At 44.1% G+C, this 26,579-nt stretch overlaps 1 long non-coding RNA gene across 1 annotated transcript in view; it reads left to right on the forward strand.

The window, feature by feature from the left end:
• LOC120606771 (uncharacterized) overlaps positions 1–26,579 on the forward strand; it is a 244,315-nt gene that overhangs the window by 79,610 nt on the left and 138,126 nt on the right. The gene's annotated exons all lie outside the window — the stretch shown is intronic.

A 26,579-nucleotide genomic window follows, 5' to 3' on the forward strand; every position in this document is an offset into this window, starting at 1 on the left:
CCCCTGAGAAGAGCACACTGCACTTATGACTGAACTAATATGATGAAGAAGCCGCAAATGCAATTAGCAGGCCTGGTTGGTGATTTTTCAATAATGATGTTTGGAGTAATTGGTTTAGCTGTAATTGAGCTTAAGATGATCTGAAAACATCTAAACTGGTGTGAAAGTCATTCACGGCTTTGGCTCCAGTGTGGATGTTCATGAATGAGGTGGGCTGATGACATTCGGCTGTGCCGAGGCTGGGGGACATGTTCCTGGACAGCTGCGGCTTCTCTCATATTCTGCTTCCTTTCCCTCTGTCTCTAGTTAATCTTCTTTCTACTCTCTCCTAAATCCTGCCCCCAGCCTTATCATTTGGAATTTATTATATATTGGCTAGCTGTCTTATTTCTCATACGAGTATAATTTGACTGATGTATATGTTAAAGTCATCTTCATTAGGATAATTAACACTAGCTGCCATGACAGACAAGGCCTGAAATCTCAGTGTTTGAGCCTCACGAAAGTTTATTTCTTGCTCACGTAAAGTCTCATGTGTGTCAGCAAAGGCTCTCCTCCATCTGGTGACTGGAAGAGATCCAGGTTCCTTCCATCCTGTGACATCATCATCTTAACAAATGTCTGTTGGGATATAATCATCCCTGGATTTCTTGGGTTCTTATATGGTCTGGACCTTCCCAGGAAAGCACACTGCCAAGTTTTGTTCAGAAATAATTGAATGGGCAAACTGATAGAGACCCTCTCTCTTCCTGGAGATATTCCAGGACAATAAATTTTCCTTTTCTTCCTGAAGGATATTTGCTTACATTCTAGGGCAATAAAGCTAGAGACACCTTCCACCATGTGCCAGAGACATTGACTTACTTTCCAGGGTAAAGAGTAATCTCTCTCCAGAGGGGAGGATGGACAGGTTACCAGCAGCCTGGTAGAAACTTGGAGTCTCCCAAGTTTAAGATTCTCCTCTAGTGGTGCAGTAACCCAAGTAGAATGAGGCCAGACTCTTCTCACTTAAGGCTGTTGTCCAATGTCATAAACATACCTTCTTCCCTTTTCCCACCCAAACCCCTTCACAAGCGCAGCAATGGGTCCCAAGCAAAGCAGTTCCAGACTGCAACAGAGAATTATAATACAATTTGTAGGTAAGGAAAGGGCCAGTTCTAGGTCAGCTAATGATGACCCCAGACTTGAAAGTTTCCCCTCTGAGTTATTGGACCTCATTAAAATGAATACTCAGCTACTGTATGATTATTAACGTAATTCTTTAACAATGAGTGTACTGAGAATTTGCAAATATAATACTATAGCAAATTCATTATTTTAAGCCTGTGTGTGTTGAATCATAAAATGCAAAAGATTTCCTGGCAAGCCCATTCAAGTTCACAAATGTTTTTTGAGCGCATATTTCATTCTGGGCACTATGGATACATTGCATTTGAATAAGACGCCGTTGCTGCCTCTGAGAAGCCCATGGTTTAGTGAAGAACTCCTTGCCTTAGCTAATATACAGAGTCAATTTTTCTTATATTAGACTAGGTTACAAGAATATACACCTGTTCCTAAATCCACCCTGATTCCTGTATTATGTGCTCACTAGATTACCCACCTAATTTGTTTTGTAAATAGTCTTTCCAGTTTCCAGCCTGTTTCCTTGATCCTCTCCCTTTCTTTCTACTTCCTTAGGATCTACAGACTCCTTAACAATTAAGTAGAGGCTATACTAGTCAAGACTTGTTTGGTTGCAAGTGACAGAAACCCAATTCAAACTGGCTCAAGCCACAAAAGGGGGATGTTTAGTGAATTATAGGAGTGAACTCTCAATGCGAGCTTCAGGCTCAGCTAGATCCAGGGGCTCAGATGATAGCATCAAGACTCAGTCTCTCCCTTTCCATCTCTCTATTTTCTTCTCAATTGGCCTTGTCCACATGTTGACCCCAGAAGTTCCATTCTACAGTATCTTTGCAACACACAATCTTGCAGATGAAGAAATTCTATGTACTAAACTTTTAAAAATTGTCTAGGATTGAATCAATCAATCACTCTTACTAGGGGGAGGGGAGTATTTTTGCCACATCTGGGTCCTGTGTTATTATGGGCTAAATTGTGTCTACCTCAAATTCATATATTGAAGTCCTAACCCCCTGTATTTGGAGATAGGGCCTTTAAAGGGGCAATTAAGGTTAAATGAGGTCATATGGTGGATCTTAATCCAATGTGACTGGTGTCCTCATAAGAAGAGGGAATTAGGACACACACACACACACACAGAAGACTATGTGACGACACAGGAATAAGATGGACATCTGCAAGCCATGGAGAGAGACCTCAGAAAAATCAACCCTGCCAACACCTTGATCTCAGACTACCAGCCTCCAGAGCTGGGATAAAATTTCTGTTAAGTGACCCAGTCTGTGCAGACTTAGCAAACTAATACAGAGGTTCAGCATTAGAATTGGAGTCAATTCATTTAGTATCCTGATCCACTCTATGAATAGAGGAGTAGTTACTCAAAGGAAACCCAAAGGGCTGTTACTGCAAGGAAGAATAATGGCCTGGTAGGGGGGAAAAAAAACCCAGATCATCTACCATGGGTCAGATTCATGATTATTGGACATTCATCATGTGTTAGGTCTTGAAAGCAACTTGTAGTTAATACATCTGCCCTGTGAAGTAGATACTACTATTTTTCTCATTTTATAGATGAGAAAACTGAGGCACACACAGATTGACTTACCCAGGATCACACAGTCAGTAAGTAGCAGAGCCAAGATTTACATCCACGCCTGTCTGGTTGCATAACCCAAGCTTTTAACCACTATACTCTTTTGAGAGCCAGTGACCGTTAGCTTTAGATGCTCTTGCTTTTCTGTTTCCAAGATTGAAAAAACTCCAACTCGAGGCCTGGGAAGGTTGTATGTTAATATGTTCATTACTGAATATTCAGTCTGCAGAATTCACGAGTTCCTTTTCAAAACTGTTTCTCATCTGGACAAGCCTTTGACCAATTGGAGTTAATTAGCATTGCAGAATATGAAGTAATTGCTGTCATTCCTCAAAACTGGGGGTGAGGAGATACCCAAGGACCTGTAAATACCCCAGTCCTGACTCCTAAGTCAGAGGATTAAATTTCAAAGCCTAAGCAAGAAGAAAAGATGGAGAAATTCATCAGTTCATCTGCTTCTTCACCTCTTGTACCTTTCTGTGTTTTCTGTTCCATGATTAGCAAGGCAAGCTTTACACTTCTCTTAATCGGGGGGGTGAAATCTATAGCTGAGAAGGGGACCTGTCCTGAATTTATAAACATGATTTCTAGTCTGAACCATGCAGTCTGATATTTGAATGTTTTCACTTGGGAAACAAATTCAGAAAATATCAGACCCATACACGGTCATTGTATTTTTTTCCGATATTTCTGTTGAAATCATCTGGTGACCCTAAGCATAAATCCTGCTTACCTTCAGCAAGACTTATTGGTGGCAAGGAAGGACAATACATGCAACTAGTTCACAAACAAAATTCCAGAGGTACTTGTTATTGAGTATTTATCATATGAGTCCTTGAGGTAATGGAGTTGTGTAGAGAACATTTAGAGAACAAGTTATTATAAAATCTTTCAATAATTATATAACTTCAGTTGTTAAAAATTGTAACGAATCAGTGATACTTCCTGTTTAACACCAGCATGAATCCTTTTTGTTCCTATGTCAACTTCCTTGTGGCTCTCTCTCTGAAGGATCCCTGAATTTTGGATGCCCATCACATGTCCTCGAATGGACCAATGAGTCCTTTAAAGAGAATCAGTCTCTCACCAACTGTCTGACCCTGGTGCATATATAATGTAATCTATCTGCAAGTGTTTGATTGAAAATCATGCCTAAGATGCAGGATTCTGTGAAGCTGATGAAAGTGTTGAAACATGCTTAAAGAACAGAAAAATCACAGATGACCCATGAAAATTTGGTTGCCTCAGAATAGCCAGTACTGATATTCACCTGAACCCCGGGGTTCAGACACACTGGCTGTCATGGTGACTGTCCTGATCAGTTGATGCCTGTAACTCGTTATTCAATATTATGAATATCATCTCCGAGAGTGTTAACAGTTGAAAAAAAAAATGACCAGGTGACATGGTGAGCTCTTCAAAAGAGAAAGATTTAAATATCAAAAGATTGAAGAGGGCCCTGGAATATTTTTTTTAAAGACCTTTTTGCTATCAGGCTATGAAAGCCAAACCTAAAGAGAAAGATTTTGTCAGAAAAATTAGACCACAAATTTTACTACTTAATTCTTTTTTTGTTCTTTATAAGAATTCATGCATAATTGAAATGGTAACCTAAATTTTGTTATGTTGATAAATGTTAGTTTCATTTTTCAAGGTGAAGTTCTAAATCAAACCCCTTTGCTCCCCATTGATTTGCTATGAAAATTGGGCTCAGTATTAAGTGACTTAACTTTAAATGTCTTCTACCAGTATTGATTTACCTCTCAGTGACGGAAATAAGAAAGCCAGGGAGGGAAGCACCTCCCTCCTTTTCTCACGGAGCTGCACAGACGTCCCCTTCTACTTGTTGCCATGACCACTCACTCCATGTCCCTGCCTCTCTCGCCACATCCATGTTCTCTGCTCCTTCATGGTGTACCTCTGAAGACATCCATGTTTTATACCACGTGTCTCCCCCTCCCAGCCATAGGTTATTGGGCCAGGGGTAGCCCCATGATCCAAGGACAGCTATTCCATAGGCTGGCCAAGGATCCTAGATGTTATAAAAAGGAAGTGAGTTGGACCAATCAAACTCACTCTCAGGAATCTCTAAGGAATACGGTTAGACTTAGATACTACACCGAGATAATAGTAGATCGACACAACATAGAGATCATGATGGGCCAAAAGCAAGCTTAAGGAGCAAGAGCGAGGAATCCAGCAGGACAAAGAAAGTAACTAAGGCTCCAGAGTCCTCCCTCAGTGCTCTTCTACTATGCCTAGTGGGCAGCTTTTCATCCGTCAGTTGGTGACAGTACCCCAGTTTTTCTCAGTTTATAAAATTTGGGTGGAACTGATCCTATCCTTAGATCTAGAGTCATCATGTGTCCCAGGCCTGGCCATTCAAGTCAGCTCATTATGTGCCCTTGGCCGTAAGGTTGGTTAAGGGATGGGTCTTTTTCCTTTCCCCTTGAATCCAGGCTCAACCCGTGACTTACTTTGAAAAGTAAGAGGGAAGTGGAAGTGGTGCTGTGTAATTTCCAAGGCTGGTTTGCAAATGATCCACAACTCCTACGTTGCCAATGCACTTATGATGGTTCTGATCCCTTCCGAACTGTCCTTTCCATGAGATGCTTGCACTCAGCCATTTCAGTCTACTGCCACTCAACATTAAGTGAACACATCTACCTCTCCTTGTCCCAATTTTATTCACCAAGAAACTAGGTTATTATTTATTTCTGCAGGCTGGTCTTCTTACCAGGAGAGAAAGTACTGGTTACGTAGACTTCCTGAAACAATCCTCACAAGAGTAATTTCTCTTTGCAAATGAATAATTTGTCGTCTGGTTTATACATCAGTCTCAAAGTGAGGCTAATGTGAGTCTAACCCTGGGAGATGATGCTACTCTCAGTGTGTTGAGAAAGCTAGGTTTCCATCTTTGGAATGATCTGGGAACAATCACCCAACCTTCACGTTGTCACATAAATCTCTTTGGGAGATAGCTTGCTGGTTCTTTCTTCTGGTGGAGACACAACTGATGACTGAGAGGAGACATTTGGAATTACTCCTGAGATAGAAATGAATAGGGCCAAGTGGCCATTTGTCCTGCCACTGCCCTCTTCTATACACAGAAATCCTGGTGACTTCGGGCTTATGGAGATGTTTGACCTCATGTCCCAGATTTTATGATTCCATCTTGATTTAAAACCGTTCTGTCACCTTAACATCAAAAAGTCAGTGTCATGGTCAAGAACCTACAATCAGGCTTGTCTCTCAGCTCTACCACCTAATGACTGTGTGACCTTTGGCAAATGTTTTCCTCTCTCTGAGCCTCAGTTTCCTCATCTGTAAAATGGAGACAATATTCAGACCTCTGCTTTGCAAGGCTGTCATGAGAATTGATAAGTGTGGTGTATACGAAGCACTTAGCACAGTATCTGGCTGGAGCCAGGGCTCACGAAGTGATAGCTATTTTCATCTTTACAGGCCTTTGTCTCAACTGGAAGTTAGAAAACCTGGTCACCCATGGCCATGCTATCTTCATCCGTAAAGGACCTATTCATATGTTCAGTAATTATTCAGTGAGTGTCAACAGTGCACAAAACACCACACTTGCACTGAGAGAGATAAAGAAAAGGAATGTAAGACATGCTCCTGGGCTCAGAGAAGTTATAACCTGGTTGGAGAGGCAATATATAAAAACATGGAACGGTTAAGTGACCGTACACGACATATCAAGATGATGGAGTGGCCATTCAAGTACAACAAAGGCTGCTTTTGTACCGCTCGTCTGGTCCTGGTGTAGTGGAAATGGCAGTGGACTTGGAGTCAGACAACCTTCCCTGGGCACTCTCTGCACTCCAGGCTGGGTTAGAGAGCCCTCATTGCCCCAGGGATCCCCTCTGAGAGTGTTCACCATGTGGAAATGTAATTGTCTGTTCACTGGTCAGTCTCCCTTATTAAGTTGGGAGCAATGGAGGACACTCATTCATTTATTCATTCACTGAGCAAATTTAAAAAAAAAATTAAATTTATCGGAGTAACACTGGTTAATAACATTATATCAGTTTCAGGTGTGCAATGCTGTAATATATCATCTGTATGTTACACTGCGTGCTCACCACCCAAAGTCTAGTGTCTTTCTGTCACCATATATTTGAACCCCTTTACCCTCTTCATGCTCCCCCACTCGCCTTCCTCTCTGGTAACTATCATTCTGTTGTCTGTATGTATGAGTTTGTTTCATTTGTTTGTTGCTTTCTGTTTTAAATCCCACATATGAGTTGGGGATGGATCTTGAGAATACCATGCTAAGTGGAATAAGTCAGACAAGGTCATCGAGCACAGTTTTACTGGGTCTCTGCCATTTGCCAAACACTGTTCCAGGTAATGAGAACAAGACAGTCATTGTCTATATCCTAGGAAACCTCAGAGTCTAATTGCTTGGAAAGACAATAAACAAGTAAATACGTGGATATATAGAATGTCGGATAGGTAGTAAGCACTTGGAAGAAATTTAAAGCAGGGTAAGGAGTGTTGGAGACGTGGAGGTGTGCCACCCACATCCCCCGCCAAGGAAGGACTTGGTGTCCAGCTGTGGAGGATGTGCTCGGCAGACGGCCCTCACCTGTCGGCTCCTTCAGGGTCTGTCTGAGCTGGAGAGAGCCACCTTGCCCAAGCTCACACCTTTCCCAGGGAACCTGTGTCCAGTGACTATGTGAAGAGGGGGCACAAAGGCCCGGCCGTCTCAGCCCGAGTCGGGGCATTCTGGTGGGCAATGCTCACTTGCAGAGCTCTTTGCTGGGGAGGACAAGGCTTCGTCGAACTTGCGTCACAGTTTATCTTCCCACTTTTGCTCAGTCCCGGTCCTCCCCTACACCCTACACTCCATCTCTGGGTTTGCTTCAGGAGAACCCAACACATGAAAAGGTGACTGAATGTCATGGCACGGGAGGCCCTCGCCAGTTGGATAAGGTGGTTAGGGAAGGCCTCTCTGAGAAGGTGACATTTGAGCACAGGCCAGGAAGTGAGAATCAACCATGCAAAGATCTGAAGGAACAGTGTTCCAGGCAGAAAGAACAGCAAGCGCAAGAGCCCTGAGGTAACAATGCACTTGGCGCTTTTGAGCATCATTGGCAGGGTAGCCTGGTGGACTGAAGCCGGCCATGGAGAGTGACCGGAAAATGGGGAAGGAGAGGCAAGCACACATGTGGGGACCTCTCTACCATGTGTTCCTAGTGCCGGCACATAACAGGCACTGCATAAATGTCTGTCTGACACAACTGGGTTGTCCTTCCAGCTCCTCCTTTCTTTCCCCATGTCATCTTGGACAAGTAGTTACTTAACCATTAAGTGCCTCAGTTTCCCCCACCTGTAATCAGTGGCAAAGATGGGACTCTCGAGTTCCGGTTTAGAGCTCTGGCTACTATATAATTTTCTCTTCTTGCAATCCCTTCTTCCTGCCCCTCTCTCCCTCCAGGGATTTGGAGCACACTCAGTCCCACCCCCGGCTCCTTAGCAGATGCTTCCAACTAGGAAGATGGTTGCTCTTGGCAGCTCATCCTGGAGCCCTGAACTGAGAAGCAGCCACACTGGGGAGGTGGGCGGAGGAGGTGGGAGAGCTAGGAGGAAGTGTTAGATTTCTCTCCTTTGATACTAAATAAACCTGATTAAGGCATCCTTACGCCCGCCGGGCAGGGTGCTCCTTCGGTGGGCCTTATTTCTTTGATAAAAATGGCAACATCTGAAAATTGTCTTGGCTACCTGAGAACTCCCATTTTATGACTTGCACGTGCCTGAGATAAATAGCTTTTTCAGCCTCGTTATATATAATTCAGGTCCTTATGGATGCTGGCGGGATGCATAACGCTCTCTTGTAATGATTTATTCATTTGGGGGAAGCAGCATGTATCTATGGGTCCTGCCCATCCTGTATGACAGCATGAAGGGCTGGCGCTGCAGCACATGTTGGATTCGCCTTGGGAGGAAAGAGCCAGTTTGGGCTCCTCAGCTTTCCTGGAAAGCAGGCCTGGCTGGGTAAGGACCACCTGTCAGGATGAGGCTTCCTTTAAGGCAGTCACTGGCTGAGCTAGAGGTTTGCAGGCATGATTTCAAGCTTCCTCACTGCCACTTGGGGAATGCAGGGTACTCATAATTCCATTTTATGAATGAGTGAAGTTCAAAGAAATTATATGACTTGCCCAAGGTCACCTGGCCAAGCAGTGAGGGGGCTTTCCTATCAGATGGGTCAGACTTCACTTTGCCCTTTGCACCTGAATCAGGTGCTTAACACACATGGACTCACTTCCTCTTTGGCACCCACCTATGAGGTACGAATGATTTACTTCCCCATTTTACAGACAGGGACTGACCCAGTTTAGCCCCTAGAAATTGAATGCCTGGGAATTTAATGTAAAACAGTATTCATTCTTTCCTGTATTTATTCATTCGTTCACCTCTCATGCCTCAGTTTCCTCATTTGTCAACTGGGGAGAATATTAGTACCTACCTTGTAGGGTTGTTGTGAGTGTTAAAGGAGGGATTAGAAAAATGAGTTAACACATATAACGTGTGTGGAACAGTGTCCGGCACACAAAAAGGGAGCAATAACTTTTAGCTGCAATAATAATTATTTTACTATTCACTTATTCATTCCACAAATATGGTTAAGTAGCCTCCTGTGTGCATTGCTCCTAGGAGTTCCTTTTCATCCTCACCACTACCCTCATCTCACAGATGGGGGAACAGCTCAGAGAGATGAAATAAATTGACTGTGGTCCCCCAAGTCGGGGGTGAGTTCCATTTTCCAAAGCAAGTCAACATTCATTCATTCATCTGATATATTTTTATTAAGAATATATCATGTGTGGGCTAGGTACCGCATATATTTTTGGTGACTGAATGAATACACGAATAAATACAGGGTGGATTGGCTCCTGTCCTCAAGACACTTATGATCTGTCATGCAGGATATAGGCAGGCAGAAAGGAAACAACCATATTTCATGAATTCTAAGATGGACTTTTCCCCCCACATATTAATCTCTCTGAGACGGGATGCACCTTATAATCAATGGTGTAAAATCACCACTGATCAGCAGCAGTCAGGATGAGGTTAGTCTCTTCTAGAGATGAGAACGGAGCATCTTTCAAGAATTCTTATATCTCTGCTGATTTTGATGACACAGAGGACAATATCTTATAGTGAAACATGGACACTGGCAACTGTGTTTTAAAAAATGATTGAAAAGACCCGGACTTTGTATCGAAGACATTTTTGGAATAGCTTATCTGATACATTTTGCTTCTATCTTTTTAAGTATGTGCTAGAGTGATAGGTAATAAAAAAGTTGATGTCTAAATAAGCCTAAAAGTGCTGTTTAAATAATTAGAAATAAACATTCTAAGTGATTAGAAAGCATTGAGACTCCTAGGCATATAAATGAAATGAAAGCATGTCTGCATAACAACATGTCCACAAATGTTTATAGTGGCATTATTCACAACATGCAAAAGGCAAAAACAACCCAAATGTCCATCAGCTGATGGGTGAATAAACAAAACGTGGTCTTTCTCTACCATGGAATATTATTCTACTATAAAAAGGAATGAAGTACTAACACACGCTACAATGTGAGTGACCCTTGGAAACATAACGCTGAGTGAAAGAATACCACAAAATGCCACATAGTATATAATTCTATTCATATAAAAATCCAGAATAGACAAATCTACAGAGATTAGTGGTTGCTTATGACTGGATAGGGGTGGGAGTTGGGAGATGGGAAGTGATAGCAAATGGGTGCAGGGTTTCTTTTTGAGATGATGTAAATATTCTAAATTCGACATGGTGATGGTTGCACCTGTCTGTGAATATTACTAAAACCCATTGAATTGTACACCTTTCAATGGGCGAATAGTATGGTATAGGAATTATATCTCAACGAAGCTATTAAAGTATTGTGTTAGAGTCTTTCTTAAGGTTATACAAAATAGTGATGCTGGCTTAGATGTGATGAAGTTCAGTATAGCGTAATTGTGGTCAGAGTTACACTAAAGGTAAGGATGGGCTGTGGAGGTGCTGAGAAGGCATCCAGGCCCACCTGGGGGAACAAGGAAAGCCTCCTGGAGGAGGTGGCGCTGGTGATGTTGGAGCCGAAGCTGTGAGGTTAAGTAGCGGTGAGAGTGGAGTGAGCGATAGAGGAAACAGCACACACAGAGGCTGGGAGAGGAGAACCCGTCCTTTACTTTGAGGACAGGCCCTTTCCCCAGGGCAAATGCTTGCCCTCCCACCCTGGGGCTGAGAGCGACAGAAAGATGAATAAGGTGTGGTCTCCTGTTTCCAGGAGCTTGAGTTCTAGCCGTGAGGAGAAAGCCTCTATAGATATGGAAGTTCATGTTACGCTGCCCCTTCGTTTTTATGAAAGACCGACATTAGCACCCGTTTTCACTAGCCAAAAGAAAGCGGAAGGGGATTTTTGCTTCGGTGAAAAAGGCGAAAAGCTAAAATAGCGTTCAGCTTTTGTTCTGCAGTGAGCCAGTGACAGAGGCAGCGTGCACGCCAAGCAGCGAGAGCAGCTCTGCTTTTACTGTGTGTTGGTGTTATTTTAGGTTTTATGTGTTATCTGGTATGATTCGATAGGTTATTTTTGGGGTCTGGGAATGCTCCAACATTTTTCCATATAAATTCATGCAATCGCTTCTTTGCTTTATGCCATTTGGGCTCACGAAAGGTCTCCTAGGAACACTGTCCCTGTACACCCATTCTCCTTGGTCAGCTTCAACAAAGGCACGTCAGCGTGTTCCAGGAGAGAAAGGAGAGAAGGAGGATGGAGAGTCACTCTTGGCTCAGACTTTTAAAAGCAGGAGGGTTTGTGAAGGCAGACAATTACTGCACTGCTAGTGCGAGAGTTTTTGGAGGACAGTTAATCTGGCAAGGGGCATCACCTTTCCACCAGGTGTCCCGCATCTAGGCATTCCACCTAAGGGGGTCGTCATGCTGACCCCCCGTTGTCACAAGGATGCTTTTCAGCTCATCCATATAAGGAATGGCGAACATGGCCTCAATCTGGGTACACGAGGAGGGGCACCTCCATCAGGTGGAATCCGGAGGCGATCATGATCACGTGTGCTGGTGAAGGGCCGACCTGGGTGTCAGACGCCCCTACATGTAAGGCAGGACTGTGCCCTGATTTGGGGGAAACTTTTGGAGAGCCTCAGTTTCCTCGTGTGTAAAATGAGGGTGATAATAATGGAATTTACTTCATAGGACTGAAGTGAAGATTAAAGGCACGCAGACACAAGAAGTGCTTAGGAGAGTGTGCAGCAAATGGATGCTAGCTTTATCCATTATTGTTTTATTATGGAACGAATGAAATAGGGGCACTTGACGTCTATTAAATGAAACTGGAAGATAGTCAAGATCGGTTATTAAGTGAAAAGAGGCAGTTGAGAAGGGACCCCATTTTTGAGTGTGTGTGCGTGTGTGTGTGTGTACACATGCACATATATGTATGTATGTAATTTATTTTTTTTCTAGGTGCTTTTTAAAGATTTCCGAACTTTTTTTTTTAAAAAAAGGGACATGAAAGACATACATCTCTGTGCAAGAACGTAAGCACCTTCCAGCTCATTTTTCACTGGCTCGTGAGAACCCTTTCTTGAGGCTTCCCCATGCAGCAGGCTCCAATCTGTAGCCTTTGGATGTGACATGGAACTCAGTGCAGGCTGCTCAATCTGAAAACAGGCAGAAGGAGTGAAGTCTATGGCTGCTTCTGTTCTTCCAGTTCTCATGTGGTTCTTTGGGTGACAGAAGTCAGCTCCCTTTGGATGGAGTTGGTTTATTTCCCCACCATGGCCCAATTCCTCCTGGTTTAGCTGGCAGGAATCGGGGAGCCAGAGCTCACCATTATGGACCATACTCTTGGGGAATCTGGTCTCTTGGGACTGTGTGTGCCACAGAGTGGTTCCTGGTTTGGGTGACAGCCTCAACTACGAGAGAGAGCAGCTCACAAGTCACGGACAGAGCTGTCAGCAGTCCCAGAAGGCCAATTTCTCCTCCAAACTGCTAAGGGAGGGACCGGACCTATTGAATTCATTCTCTTCACTCTGTTTCTGCTGCTTCCAGCCCGACCCACTCTTTCATTATTTAAAAATTTTTAAATGTTTCTCTTCTTTTAAAATTGAGGTATAACACGTATAATAAAGAGCACAGTTCTTAAGCGCACAGCTTGATGAATTTTACGAACCATCGGCCCCATATCGCCACCATACAGTTCAAGATAGAGAGCATTTCTCAGACCCCAGCTGGCTCTCTCATGCTCCCTCTCAGTCAGTAACATCTCGAGGGGAACCACGCCCCAGCCTCCATTATCACAGATTAATTCTGCCTGTTTTGACTTCCTATAAATGGAATCAAACAGAATGTGCCATTTTGTGTCTGGTTTCTCGCATTATGTTCGGGAGATTCATCCATGTTCTTGAAGGCAGCAATCGTTTTTCCTATTTCACTGCTGTGTAGTATTCCACTATAGGAACATCCCGCGATTTATTTATACATTCTACTGTTGATGGGCATGTGTTTGTTTCCAGTTTGTGGCTATTAGAATAATGCTGCTATGGATATTCCTGTACGTGCCTTCTCGTGGACATAAGCCTTTATTTCTACCATCATTTCTTGTACCGACAACTGTACTAGTCTCATCACTGATATCCCAGCTTCTATCCTTTCCCCCTTTAGTCTACTCGCTGCATAGTTGTCAGAGTGATCTTAGTTAAGTCTCCTTGACTCAGTTGCTTAAGCTGCCAAAGACTTTCTAGTGCACTTAGAACAAAGCCCTTTACTCTGGCCTATAAAAACCCTACACGTTCTGGCTTCTTTCTCCCTGCCATTCCTGGTGTTTCTTGACCCTCTCTCCCTCTCACTGGGCCTCAGCCACCCCAGCCCTCTCTCTGTCCCTTGAATATGCCAAGCCCGTTCCCTGCATGGACCTTGGCACTCACTGCTTCATCTTTCTGGAATTTCCTTTCTGACACTGTCTCCTGAGATCGATCCCTTTCTGTCACTCATGTCTTGTCTTCAGAGAAGTCTCCCCTGACCATCAGAAAGAGCCTCTATATCCACTTGTTCCTTTGCCCTCATCTTCCCCTCTCCACGAGATCAAGGTACTTGCCCAACATCTGCATCCTCAGTGACTAGCCTGGTGCCTGGCACACAGTCAGTGCTTGTGACTGTTTGTTCAGTGAATGAAGGAAGACTTAGCCGTAGATACCCAGATCCTTTTTTAAAGGGAGGCGGTGCAGCTTAGCGTGGCTATCAGACTGCCTGAGTTTGAGGCAAGGCTACACCTCTTATTAGCTATATGATCATAATCATCCTGCCTCCATGTGCCTCAGTTTCCCCATCTGTACATTGGGGACAATAGATTGTTGCAGGGACCTGGGACCTACTATTGCTGTATGCAGAACAGCTGTTTTGCGTGACAGCTGTGCTATCCCTATTTTACAGACACAGAGCAAAAATTTGTTGCATGTGGAAAATGAGGTCCAGAGACTGCTCAGATCACACAGGTATGAAGTGGCAGTGCTGAGACTTGAACCCAAGTCTGGCTCTAGTCCAGAGCCCATGTAGACTCTGGTGGGAAGCACTTATGATAGAGTCCTTGCTCTGGTTAGGTTAGGTGGCACCCAGTGTTTATGTAATCATAGAATTCCACTATCATATCAGTAGCTCTAGAAAGTTTGGAACATAGTTTCACTTGGTTCATTCACTTAGTTCTCACAGGAGACCTGAGGAACAGGCAGGACCAGGACGCATTCCTTTATTTCACAGGGGAGTGTCCTGGGGCTCTGGCACTCTCCCTGAGTGGCTCTTTAGCCCCCAGGCCCCCAGCTATAATTGTGCCAGCAACCCCCTGAGCTCGGGCAGTGCTTTCCAGAGGTTTTAGCATTTCCGCATCTATTACCTGGCGGTCTGCTGAACTTTGGGTTTTTGCGTGCCACCTTTAAATGAGTGGTTAAGTGCTTTAAGTGCATGGTTAGTGCTTCATAAATGGTAGCAAGGATTTTTATTTCCTTGACCTTGCTGGGGCTGCCTTCTTAATCCATCCATGGATGTTTCCTCCATCATCACAGATGTGCCACGTCCCAGTAAGCTCCTAATGCTTCATATTTGAAAACAATACCACTGCTACTAATATTAATATTGATAACCATAATATCATATCATCTCCAGGCCCAGCATAGTGTAATTCGCACAAGAGGCCCAGCACAGTGTAATTCACAAATGCATTCACATTTAGCAATACCTTGTTGCCAGGCTTTTGTACGTAATCAGTGTTAATTTCATCCTCATAACAACCCCAAGAGAGAGGATTATTCTTTTCATGTGACAGTGAAGAAATCGAGAATTAGAGAAGTTAAGCATCTTGCCTAAGGTCACACAGCTAGGAAATAGAAAGGCTTTATATCAAACTTAGTTCTATCTGATTTCAAAGTTAGTGACCCAGCCCCTGCTGCACCTGGAATGCACCTTGCCAGGCACCAGAATCACCTGGGGAGCTTTTAAAAAATAATGATGCAAACCCTCCTCCAGACCAATGGATCAAAATCTGTGGGACTGCAACGGAGGCATCTGAATTAAACAAAGACAAAAACAAAAACAAACTCCGCAGGCACCCCAGTGCACAGGAAAAATGGACAAACATTGCTCTAGACCAATGCTTCTCAAACTTTAAGGTGCACATATATCCCCTGGGGATCTCGTTAAAATGCGGGTTCTGATTCAGCAGGTCTGGGGTAGGGCCCGTGACTCTGCATCTCTAACAGATTCCCGGTAATGCTGCTGCTGGTGCTCAGACCACAACCTGAGCAACAAGAAATGAATCTGCTGCACATCCTCTCTTCTTAACCATGCCTACCGAATTTACCTTAGAAGGTTCCTAGAGCAAGTGGCACACTGAATTTCTTCTCCAAGGAATAACAGTAATAGTAACAATACCATTTACTGAATATCTACTATGTGCCAAACACTGTGCTAAATATGCTTTAACTATATCAGCTCATTTAAACTTCGTAATAACCCCGTGTGGTAGCTAATTCTTTTATTATTCCCATTTTACAGGTGAAGAAACAGAGGCACAGAAAAAATAAGTGGCTTGTTCAAAAGCAAACAAGAAAGTAGCCAAAATTTATACCTGAGTCTTCTTGGGACTCTTGATCCTTAATTATTCTGCTTACCTTAATTCAAGGCCATTCTCCACCTATGCTGTGCAACCTTAGCAAGTCACTTGACCTCTCTGAGCTTCATATGTCTCAATTGACAACTGAGCACAGAGATCATCCCTGGATACCTCATATCAGAAGAATACATTCTGATGTTAAATAAGACCACATCCCTAAAGGGGCATTTATTCTTCAAAGATGCAGCAAGTTACAAATACCTGTTCTGAGACTGGAGGGGTCCCATTTTGTTTTTAATCTTGAGCAAGTGAGTGGGATTTTGGCCCCTGGGAACACAACTGTGTGAGGGGCTGGAAAGCAGGTAGGCACATCTGCAGAAGAAGATAAGGTTTTCCCCACCTCCAATGACTGGAAGCTTATTAAGGAGGGGTGGCTGGAGAGATGCTATCTCCCCAGCTGAAATATCAGCCAGTTTATCTCTGGCGGTGACTCAGCCTGGGCAGGGGAGCAAAGCAACAGGGCAATCAATGACAATGCTTCCTGCTCTCCAAGGATGCTAAGAGCCGCCCTGGCCCACCCGCAGTGGTCGGGTGTAGAAGAGCAGTCCAGCCCCATGGGGAAATGAGATGAGCTGCACATTCAAACTCTTTCTCAGAACAGATTCAAATCCAATTTGGAAAACGAAAGAGGCAAGAGATGGAGCCAGAGAGCCCTGTTCCAGCACCTTCTGGCTGTGTGAGCCTGGGCCAGTCACTACACCTCTCAGAGCCTCAGTTTCTACCTCAGTAAAAAGGAGGTGGTCTCTCCTGATCTGCCTTCCCCTTGGGGTTATTTGAAGGTTTTCCAAATGGCAGTACGTATTTTGCACGAACCTGGTGGTATGAGGCAAATCTAGATGGTACGCAAATGGACATTTTATATCAGTCACTACACTAAGCACTTTATAAAAGAATTTTAAGAATGAAAGTTATACATGTGCTTAATTTAAATCACTAATTCTCAGTGCAGGAGGGGAGGTAATTTTGCCCCCAGAGGACATTCAGAAATATCTGGGGACTTTTTAATATAATTAAAAAATTTTTTAAATTTTAAAATTACAGCTGGCATACAATATTATATTAGTTTTGGGTATACAACATAGCAATTAGACATTTATATAACTTATATAACTGGAGACTCTTCTGATTGTCGCAGCTGGGGTTCGTGTGGGTAGTTTGCCACTGGCATCTAGTGGGTAGGGACCAGGGTTGTTGCTAAGCATCTTACAGTGCTCAGAGCATCACCCAACACAGAACTTTTTGGTCCCAAATGTCACTGATGAAAAATCCTGGTTTAGATTCAAGTAGTTGAGCAAAGCTTACTGTATAAATACGCTCTCTCCCCTTCCTTTCCCATGTTTGCCTTCTGGGTGGGACATCTTAATTACCTACACATCTCTAACTAGCCTGCCTGAACTGTGACTTCTCTGTGACTCCATTCTAGACTTTATCCCTCTGCTTCTCACTGCAGCAGGCGAGGAGTTGGCTCTCCCTTTTCCACCCTGACCCGTGCCTGCCTTTACACGTGACGCCAACCCCGCCCAAGGTCTGTTGTAATTTCTGTTGGATCAATACTCAGTGTTTATATTACCCTAACTGTAAATGGTGTGTGCTGCTGATGCTGCAGTGAACTCGGATTACTTTCCCCTTCTGCAACACCTCTTGTTCTCTCTGAGGTTAATAATTGCCTTGTTTTTCTCTTGGCTTTGTTATCTATGTGCTTTCTATGAACTCAACTCCCAACTCTTTGCCAGTTGTTTAAATCTCCTTTCAAGATACTCAGACCCGTCAGGGAAGAAAGCTATCAAGTTCCTCTCTCAGAACAGACTAAGAGTTTCTGCAGGAATTGTTTTATGTAAGAGTCACAACAGCCCTGGAAAGTAGGTACTGTCATCATCTTCATTTGACATCTGAAGAAAATGGCTCTCAGAGAGGTCGTTTGGGTGCCCAAGATCACACAGCAGCATGCGGAGGAGTTAGGACTTCACTGTAGAACTGTGGGACCCCATGGCCCTAGGAAGGATGCTCTAAGATAAAGCGCATTGAAACACCTTCTGTAACTAGGCTATAACCTTCCTCAGTGAAACTGCAGCAGCTTATTCATTTCTGTACCTGCAGCACCAAGCACAGGGCCAAGCATGGAGCAGGACTCCAAGTCCTGCTTGTCAAATGAATAAGTGAAGAATTAAAGAGGCAGTGGGAGAAGCGCCCAGTGCTCCTGGGCAGGGGATCAGAAGAGTTGGGACTTGGTTGGGTAACCATGAGTGAGTAGCTTAACTTCCCTAGCCTCAGTTTTCTCATCTGTTAAATGGAGCTGAGAATACCCACTTTACACGGCTGTCGGTGAGCAGCCAGCAGAAGCCGGTAAACTGCAGATGCTCAAGAACCTGTAAAACACTGCACAGACGATGCACGGCCACATCAGTCACTATGTAGAGCAGATTTCTGCAAAGCTCTTCCATCCCCACCTTCCCTCCCTTTGTCTGTTGCCTTCCTTCCTTCCTCCCTCCTCCCTCCCTCCTCCTCCTTCCTTTCCTTCCTTCCTTCCTTCCTTCCTTCCTTCCCTTCCTTCCCTTCCTTCCTTCCTTCCTTCTTCTTCCTTCCTTCCTAAGTGAAACATGGCATAATTAATTTAGAAAAGACAAAAAAATGCCTTACAGTTGAGAAAAGGATATATTATAGCCCAAGCTAGTTCTAATATGATAAAATATTTATATTGATGTGTCATAAAAATTGATTTGCCCTTCTCTTGCTTGGTATCATTAATGGGTAGCTATGTAACATCTTATTTTCTTGCCTTCTTTTTTCTCTCTCTCTCCTAGAAATGTACAGTTTCACATGACTGTGACAAAACCGTTTTTCATGAATAATAATAATAATAGATGATATTTATTTACTATTTATTGTGTGCCAGTCACTACTGCAAGCCTTTTACATTTTAACTCATTTAATTCTCACACAACCCTAGGAAGAAAGTACTGTCATTATTCCCATTTGACAGATGAGTAGGCTGAGGCACACACTGGTCACTGATCCATTCTGATTCCAGAGCTCTTGCTGCTGGCCCCTCCTGCCACCTCTCTGTACTATGTTTCTCTAGTCTTGTAGCTCTCATGAGGCCAATGTCCCACAGCTTTTTCCCAGGGAAAGGGACCTAGTATCCAAACTTTTCAGTTTGCAGTAAATAGATGTACCAAGTGAATGTCTGCAGCTCCGATTTTGGGTGATGATGTAGATTTTCTAGCCAGGAATGAAGAAGACCAAAAATTCCACTTCCAACAAGGTTTCAGGTCTTGGCAAGGCAGTGCTGGCTCTTACCGGTGGTGGAGAGAGAAGCCACAGAAGAGGGCCTGGGACAGCCAATCCCCTCTAAGCCAGTTTTGTGTTTTAGAAATGTGACTTTTAGTTGCCAGGCCTTTACTCTCTGGCATCTTGCTTTTCTGCCTTGCAGCTTCGGCATCAGATCTTCCTAACCACGATGCACATTGTCCCCTGCAGCTTTTCAGAGTCAGACTCTGTTAGGAAAGAGCCTAAAGAGCCATGGGGCTCCCAGCCCACAGCTGCTCCAAGGGCCAACACACACACACACACACACACCACACACACACACACACACACACACAGATGCTTGGACACAGAGGAGCACACATTCATAGACACACGCAGAGGCACAAACACACACATACAGAAACACACACACTAACACAGAGACACACATACAGGTAGACCCATAGACACAGACATACATTATGAATACATACAAACACACAGAGATACGTACACAGATACATGTAGAGACACATTCACAGGCACACACATACACATACATACTCAGAGACACACAAACACAGATACACATACACAAATACAGATATGGACATATAGATAAATGCATAGATACACAGACACACATTCATGGACAGACACATACATATACTGACACATAGACATAGGCACAGACACACACACACACACATTCTCACACAAACACATGCATACAGAAACACAAACACACAGACATGCATGGGACACAGACACATATACACACATAGACACGAAAAAGTGCACACATGTACACACACGTACAAGCACACATGTACAGACACACTCTCCTCTGCCCATTTGTCCCTTTCATTGTTTATCACAATACGGCAGCTCCTAGTTTCAGGTCTTGGCGCATAGTAGGTGTCCGACAAATGCCTATTAGATGAATAAGTACACAAATGGTTCAGTTATTGTCCCCTTTCCCTGTCCCTGGATATTCTGGTATTTGTTGTCTGGCTCATCTGGAGACAATTAGAAAAGCACTAGAAGGGATTCCCGGAACATTTCCGATGATGTAAAGCTCCTTAGCACGATTTGTAAGGTGCTTCATGCCAGCTTCTCCAGCCTCATTTCCCCACAGCCCTCTGCTGTGTCCATCTCAACTTCCAGTGGTTTTTAATTTTTTTCAAATCACAGAATTCTTTGGGAGTCTGATGAAAACAATGTTCTGAATATAATTTCTGGAGGTCCCTAAGGCCCAATCATGAATCTCCGAGGAGTGCATAGGACCCTGGTGAAATGCTGCATCACAGGGCTGGGGAGACCCAGAAAGGGGAAGTGCCTTGCCTGGGGTCATGGAACTGAGTCCCAGGTTTCTGGACCTCAAGTTCAAGACTTTCTCCCTTTTACCATCCTGTGTTGATGAATGGATGCTATGTAATTAGTCGACGCAGTGAACAATTAAATCAGACATTCTTCTCGGCCTTCTCCATCCATCAGACTTTCAGCACTGGCAGCTCTGTCAAGTGCTCAAATGCCAATGGTTTCTGGAGTACAGCATTTTTCCTCGTGGTTTGGTATTTTCCCGCTGATTATAAGTGGAAGCTTCCTGTGAGAGTCTCCCACTTAACTGAGAAAACTCATCCTCAAGCTTACAAACTGGAATCCGAAGAGCGCCCAAAGTAAAGGCTGTTTGTCCCAATTGTAACCTGCCATGTTCAGAACTAGGGATAGGGAGATGCTTCATCAGTGCTCAACATCTCATTTAATGTCTCTGCTCTTTACCCAGTTCCCTAAGCCGGAGACCGGGGCCTAACCTGGCATGTCCCTCTTCTCATCCTCCCAGTCTCATCTATCCCTAAGACTTGTCTCTTTGTTCTGCATATCCAGTCTGTCCCCTTCTGTCATCTTTGCGGCCACCACTTTTACAAATCAAGCCACCATTGTTTGTAGCCTAGAAAATGGCCACGACCTCTCCTGGATGCATGACCTAATGAGATATCGGCTAATGAGTGCTTTTTCTTTTCACTTTCACTGTTGACTGTGTGGGCCAGAAATGTGGTGTATTAGTCAGGACAGGCATTGCTATGCTGCTGTAACAGACAACCAGGAGGTTCAAAACAAAAGCTTATTTTGCTCATACAAGTCTGCCAGTCTTGGCGATGCTCTGGGGCAGCTGTCCTCTGTGATTAGTTCAGCATTCCCAATTGCTCTTTCGATCTTATGAATCTTCCATATCAATGGAAGCAAACATCCATCCACGATGGCTGCAGGAAGAGAAGAGAGAATTGTTCAGTGCTTCTACCCAGAGGTGACACATGTCACTCCTGCTCCCATTTTATTGGCCACCGCAAATTGTATGACCATGTCTAATTCAAAAGAGGAGAGGGGCAGTTGGAAGAAGGAGAATCGGAAACATTGGTGAGTAGCACTAATCACTTCCCCCAGGGAACAGGTAGCAGACTAGGAGCCGAGAATAAGGGTGGTGATTTATCACCTTTTTAATTCAAAATATTGATCTGGCTGTGCAACAGAAAGATTCAGGAAATGAACGTCAGCCAGACCCAGTTTTGACTGGAGCCAGGGGGGGAGGGTTTAAAGAGGGGGGACAGGATGATTGGAGAGTAGAGAAGAGAGAGAGAGAGAGAGAGAGAGAGAGAGAGAGAGATCATGAGAGAGAGATTGGCAGGGAGAGAGATTGGCAGGGGAGAGGGAGAGGGGGCTGCAAAGGAGGAGGAAGGAGGAAAGGGGAGCGAGAGAGAAGAGAGATATATAGAGAGAGAGAGGAGAGAGAGAGCAAGGCTACAGTTTGAAGCACAGCAGACGTGCCAAGAGAAGAGACAACACTTTAAATACAGAGATCCAATGGTTATGGGGTACCTGGTCATATTGGTCCCCTCTGATACTCTGATACTCAGTAGCTTTGCTCTCTTCAATAGCAAGAGAGCTAAAGGTCAGGGGTGATTATGAGGGGACGTTGTGCAGAGGGAAGGGCGGCCAAAAGCACAAGGGTTGTGTATGGCCCCAGAGGGGTATGGGAAAGGAGCTAGTTGGTGATAGAAAGGAGGGAAAGAGGAAGGGCCAGAGGGAAGGCTGGTCCCAGGATGAGGAGACTTGTGCAGCAGAGGATGCCCTGAAGAGCAGAACAGGTGAGGACCAAAAGAGGATGTAGCTCCGTGTCAGTGGAGGTCCATGCAGGACAGAAAATGAGCTCAAGGGCTGGAAGGGACAAGTTCCATGTAAGGCAGCAACTGGCACTGGACAGGCAGATGAAGACTAAGTGGAGCAGCCTCTCTCCAAGATCATCAGGCTGCTGTGTGCATCAGCTTTCTGGAGTGTGGCAGGGAGGAGGGCAAAGAGGTAGATGGAGGAGAATAAACACCCGAGTGTATGTGAGTAGTTACCTCCAGGTTTATCTGGAAGGGCTGAGAATGTTTCCTGTGTCAGGCTACACAGAGGCCAGGTGTCCGAAACTCAGCTAGGTTCTAGAAAGTGGAGTCATTTTCTCTCTGGACACCTGAGTCTATCTTGGGAACCTCATTCCTGCTACACCAGTGCTACTCAAACTGTCTATGGACTAGTGACAGTCACCAAACCACTTACCTGGTCTACAATGAGGAGGTAAAGAAATCGGGAGCATTTAGAAACTTTTAGAGCAATTTGACATCCAAGTAAATTTTTGTTGTATTTTCCAAAAGCATAAGTTTGTGATGGTTTGGGGAGAAAAATTGTCTTTCCCTGCAGACAGTCTGGAAAGCACCGTTCTGGGTTCCTAAGTGGCTTTTCTTATTCCACATAGGTCCCCTCCAAGCCGTTTTCCTTAATGGTCTTCCTAGGATACAAGTAGGCTCCTGACATGCCTCCAACCTACAACCCTCTGGTGATTTTTCTCAAGCCCTTTTGGATAAAGACCAGTTTCCTTACAGTGGCCTGCAAGGCTCTGCATCTTCTGCTCCCTGCTCACCTCCCCAACCTCCTCCCCTCTGCTCTCTCCCCCACGCCCCTCTGCTTCCTGGCCACATACTTCTTCTTACTTGTAAAGCTCCTGACACCAAGCTCCTTCTGACCTCAGGGCCTTTGCCTGCGACATATCCTTCACCTGCTATGTTCTTCATCTTGGTAGAGTTGACTCTTATTTTGTCTTTGGGTCACAGCTCAAGAATCACTTCCTCAGATAGGCCTTCTCTGTCTCCCATGCTGGTTGAGGCCCCTGACTCTTGCCTTGCTAACATCACTTCTTACTTGAATGCACCTGTAAGTAACTTGTTCTGTGTCTGCCTTCCCCCAGGTCTGTGAACTCCCAGAGAGCAGAGACCTCACCTCTTTTGCTCACTATTGAGTCCCATAGGCCTGCCTCAGCTCTAGGTCTCAGTAAATATTCGTTGAATGAATGAATGAATGAATGAATGCAACATCCAGAGCTTATGGGAAAGGCATTTGAGATTGTGAAGTATATACTTTGGGGGCCAGGCCTTTATTTCATAAAAAAGTTCCCATGTCTCCTTCCTCTGCCCAGGACCTGGCAGGCCAGCCTGAGCTCCTGCTGATAAATCATTCTCTTGGCACAGCTGGACAGGAAAGGACAGAGTGAATAATGGGAGTTGGGCACCGTGTTGCGGACAAAGGCCCAAGTTGACATGGTAACAACAGGCAGACCGATGTGGCCTGGGCAGCAGACTGGCCCCTGGATACATATGAGACCAGGCCCTGGGTCATTTTTCCTCTGTGCCAGGGAGTGTGAAAAGGCCAGGGAGGGGACATGAGGAGAGGGGCTGATGGACTCGGCTTCTCTCTGCTGTAGGATATGCCGGAAGCAGCTTTTGCCATAGTTTTGGGCATGAAATGCTTCTTAATATCTATTTTTGATATAAAAATATATTTACATATTTTTAACTAAAATATTATTTGACATTTTTTGTTGCACCATATTTTTAAATTACAAAAGTAATTTAGTGCTTTTCACATGAGTCATAATGGGTGGCTATGTGTGTAGTGATCAGACACGGAGGCTTAGGAACCCGACTGCCTGCATTCAAAATCTCGTTCTGTTCTTTCTCAGTTTGGGGAACATGGACAAGTAATTTAGTCTCTGTAAGCTTCCATTTCCTCACAGGAAAACTGGAAAACTTAGTAGTGGTTGCTAAGAAGGTTATGCGAGATGATACATGTCAGGCACTTTGCACATAGCAAACAATTCTCTCTGGTTTTAGAAGAACAGTCAAACAATTTAGAAGCAAAGAAGCAGTAAGGTCTCTATCCTCAAGCCCATTTTCCAGATACAAGTTCACTAGCAGTGTCTGCCCAGGTATTTTAAACCTCTGCAAACATGTACACATCAGCACTGGGGGCTCCACAGCTGGAGGTCTAGGGAGATGAGACCAATATCTGGCAGTTCCAGGTGTAATGAGAGAAGGAGAGGCTGAGTGGCAGTCTCAGCACCCTCACAGGGCCAGGGGCGCAGGGCTTGCCTGGGGGAGGCCTTGGTGAACCCTCCTTGCTCTTGGTTGGAATTGGAAGGCCTGCACCCTAGGGGTAAAGGTGAAACAAGCAGACAGGCTCTGGCAGGGATTTCGGGCTCCGCGTCCTTGCTCATCTCAGTCCGGCTCATCTCAGTCCTTGCATTTGCACTGATGAGACCCCAGATTGCTAGTTGCTATAGGGACCCAGAGGAAGCAAATGTAAATTCTCTCTAGAGAAAAATAACATCACTCTAGACCTCAAATTACTTCCACAAACAGGGTTACAAATGCAGTGCCTGGCATGCAATAATAATAATAAAAAAATAACCAGACACACAAGGAGATGTGCAAAATAAACAACCAGAAGAAACAATAGACAAAATAAACACCCCCTCCCCGCCAGAACTTCCAAATACTGAGTTTATCAGACAAAGACTTTAAAAATAACTCTGCTTACCATGTACAAGGAGATAAAAGACAAAACTGAGAATTTTGGTGGGAAACTAGAAATAATAAAAAGAAGTAATTGGAAGTTCTAGAAATGAAAAAAAATGATTTAAATTAAGAACTCAGCAAATTAAACGTTGTTCAAAAAGAGACTGGGTCAATTGAAAGATGAGTCAAAGAAAATAGACTCAAGAATGGAGAGAGAAAAGAATGGTAAATTTAGAAGAGACTTTGGAGCACGTGGTGAGAAGCTCTAGCCGGAGTCCCAGAAGGAGAAGACCAGAAGGGAAGGTGGCAAAAGGAGAGATTTGTGACTAAAGCATTTCCCAGACTGATGAAAGGCATCAGCCCATGGGCTTAAGAGGCCTTACAAACTCTAAACAGGATAAATTAAAAAAAAAAAAATCAATACTAGGCACATTCTAGAAAAATTGTAGAAAACCAAAACAAAGAGAAAAAAAAAAAATCTCTCCTTACTTGGCCTCAGGGTGGGCAAAATAACTACCCAGCACCTCACCCTGTAGGGAGGCTTGGGAGTCATCACAAAACTTGACTCATTGTACTGTGGCTGCCTTCTTTGTACAGTCTGGGTAGAGGTGGGGGTATGGGGTGAGACATGGGGTGAGACCTGGGGGTTGTAGGGTCAAAGGTTGTACTTGGTAAGCCTCTGAAGTAGGTGTCTGACCTCAAAGTTAATGACTCACTTTAAAACACAGAGTTCTTAAGATCTCTGGTATCAGCTTTAAGTCCTAGTTACCATTTGGGAGCATTTGTTCTTTCATTCAACGTACATTTATCGAGGATTTACTGTGCACCAAGCACTAGGGATGCATCAGCAGATAAGGCAGAGTAAAGTCTTTGTCTTCATGGCACTTACATTCTAATGGGGTGAGACAATAATAAACAAAAGAAATAAAATATATTCAGAACCTTGGATGATTAAGGGAAAAGTGAGCAGGGAAGGGGTATAGGGAGGGTGGCAATTGTATCTAATTGAGAAGATAATGTTTGAGCACCCTATGAAGGAGATGAGGGAGCAAGTCAGGCAGACACATGGGGGAAGATCATGGTTCCTACCTTTTGTTCTATTATAAGTGTACAGTTTAATTATATATTACAAGTCACAGATGAAATACAAGAGTTAAAAGAGAGGAGTTCTTTCCATGGACGCTAAGTTAAATGCTTTGAAAAGACTTGAAAAGATGAGTTGCAAAGAAACGCTGTCAAATTAGGGGGCAAAAAACTAAGAGATTGGCAAAAAAACAAAAAAAAAAATCACAAAAACCTGAAAGAGTGCGGCACTCAGGTTGCCTCGCATGTGCCTTCTTTAAAGTGCATTCCTCTAAAAAAACTGGAATTGTATATCAAAGGTAATATATTATGGTTGTGATTTATGCAAGAAAAAGAAGAGGAAATCCCACTAGGGCTTCTGTGCTCCACGACAGGACCTGCTCCCTGTCTGAAAAAAAGGGAGGAACAAAAGACATTGCGTTGT

This window comes from Pteropus medius, unplaced genomic scaffold (assembly GCF_902729225.1).
Source record: "Pteropus medius unplaced genomic scaffold, Ma_sr-lr_union100, whole genome shotgun sequence".
Taxonomy (NCBI): domain Eukaryota; kingdom Metazoa; phylum Chordata; class Mammalia; order Chiroptera; family Pteropodidae; genus Pteropus; species Pteropus medius.